Source organism: Octopus bimaculoides, chromosome 30 (genome assembly GCF_046866305.1).
Source record: "Octopus bimaculoides isolate indiv1 chromosome 30, ASM4686630v1, whole genome shotgun sequence".
Taxonomy (NCBI): domain Eukaryota; kingdom Metazoa; phylum Mollusca; class Cephalopoda; order Octopoda; family Octopodidae; genus Octopus; species Octopus bimaculoides.
Window position 1 is genome coordinate 14,171,258 of NC_142957.1, and position 2,500 is coordinate 14,173,757.

General features: G+C 34.1%; 1 protein-coding gene across 1 annotated transcript in view; it reads right to left on the reverse strand.

Annotated features, from left to right (window-relative positions):
• The window catches only part of LOC128251298 (uncharacterized), a 142,409-nt gene extending 141,303 nt beyond the window's left edge, over positions 1 to 1,106 (reverse strand). Inside the window, exon 1 of the mRNA XM_089345964.1 lies at positions 959 to 1,106. The gene's annotated coding sequence lies outside the window, so the exon portion shown is untranslated. The remainder of the gene's footprint in view (positions 1 to 958) is intronic.
• Positions 1,107 to 2,500: the final 1,394 nt, after the last annotated feature.

The following is a 2,500-nucleotide window of genomic DNA, read 5'->3' on the forward strand; positions in this document are numbered from 1 at the left end:
CCATTGATGTGTGGCGGTGGTAATCTCCCGAAATGGCCATTGATGTGTGGCGGTGGTAATCTCCGGAAATGGCCATTGATGTGTGGCGGTGGTAATCTCACGAAATGGCCATTGATGTGTGGCGGTGGTAATCTCACGAAATGGCCATTGATGTGTGGCGGTGGTAATCTCCCGAAATGACCATTGATGTGTGGCGGTGGTAATCTCCGGAAATGGCCATTGATGTGTGTGAATTTGACCTGTGGAAGTCTGTTTATTTATGAACTTTTGGACGACGAGTAAAAAGACTTTTTTTCAAATATGTTAAAGAAATATTTGGTTTATAGAAATACTTTTCAAACGGCATACATTACGATTATAAAGAAATTTGTGGGGGGAAATCTTTTCCAAGAGAATGGAGAGAGGACTTCTATTAGTTTTGGTGGTTTACGAATTTGTAGCCGTTTAATATTTATCTTTTTTGATAATGGATATATATACATATATATATATATATATATGTGTGTATGTGTGTGTGTGTTCATATAATATCTACCAAATGTATTGGTGAGATAAAACATGTAATCGTTACCAAAATATCAAAAATTCGCCCACAAAGGTCTATAGTAAACTCCTTATGGATCGGATCTCGGTTATATATAAAAAAATTTAAACAAGAGCTTTGATGCTAAATCCATATATATTAAAATACATTAATATATATGGATTTAGCGTGAAAGCTCTTATTTAAATTTATATATATATATATGTGTGTGTGTGTGTGTGTGTGTGTGTGTGTGTGTGTGTGTGTGTGTGTGTGTGTGTGTGTGTGTGTGTCTATAAATATATACAGTGTACATTTAAACACATAAGAGAGAGGTGTCCATAATAGAACATCTAACCCGCTAGAAGGAGCAGTCAAACTCCAAACCACAATTAGGGATAATTTCGAAAGGGAATGAAAAATAAAAACATTTACCGTCTATTTCCTGAACCATGGTTTCAAGTTATTTTTAGCAAAATAAAATATATTTTGCAAGGCCAGCTATCGTCAGCAGGAAATCCAAGATTAACACTTAAATACGAGACACAACGTAGAAACATGCCTCGTGTTTATGTCATAACTTTTCGCGGTTTCTCTTATCAGCGGCAAATACAAAAAAATGCCGGTTTTCTTCCAGAAATTAGCCCCCCCCCCCCCCAAAAAAAAACATTATATCATTATTAATAAATCTCAGGGTTGCAAAAAATTTAGAAATTCTATTTGCTTCCCGTGGTCTAGTGAGAAGAAAAAAAAACTAGTCAATAGACTATATATTATTCATATAAATACATACAGTGTACGTTTAAACACATAAGAGAGATGTCCATAACAGGACATCTAACCCGCTAGAAGGAGCAGTCAAACTCTAAACCACAATTAGGGATAATTTCGAAAGGGAATGAAAAATAAAAACATTTACCATCTTAATATATATATATACATATATATATATATATATATATATATATAAATAGATAGATGTGTGTATACATACATATATTCATTTATCTATCTAACTGTCTATCCAACCATCCGTCCGTCCGTCTGTCTGTCTGTGTCTATCTATCTATCTATCTATCTATCTATCTATTTATTTATCTACCTATCTACCTAGTTATCTATCTATTATCTCTCTCTATATCTATCTATCTATCTATCTATCTATCTATCTATCTCTCTCTATATCTATCTATCTATCTATACATCCATCCATTTGTCCATCTATCCACCTATGTATGTATTTATCTGTCTGTCTATCTATCTATCCATCCATCCATTTGTCCATCTATCCACCTATGTATGTATTTATCTGTCTGTCTATCTATCTATCCATCCATCCATTTGTCCATCTATCCACCTATGTATGTATTTACCTGTCTGTCTGTCTGTCTATCCATCCATCCATCCAGCCAGCCATCCAGTTTATCACCCGCTCCCTCTACCTCACTAAAGTACATACGATATAAACAAACAAACCAAATGTTACCATGGTGATTGTATTTTGGGTGTAAAACGAGAAGAACAGGTATAGGGTTGTTGCTTGGTACCTTGCCAATATTACTGAGGGTGTCAGGTACCTCAGTGTACATTATAGAGAACGATTCCGTGTAAGCTAATGGGTTGTGGACACAAACTCTTCTTCTTGTTGTTGTCTTTCTTGTTTTTGTTATTTTTTGTTGTTGTTTTTGTTGTTCGTTGCATTTTATGGTTGTTTTGTTCTTTTTTTTGTTTTTGTTGTTACTTTTTGTTGTTTATGGTTGTTGTTATTGTTGTTATTGTTATTTATTGTTGTTGTTTTCGTTATTGTTGTTTATGGTTGTTTTGTTATTTTTGTTGCTTTTGTTGTTGCTGTCTTTATTGCTGTTGTTGTTTGTTTAGAGCAATCTCTAATCCAACAAACATATACTCAAAATCGCTCCAACCATGACCACCAGGATAATTTAATTAGGGTAAGGTGAATTTGAAGTCTTAATTCAC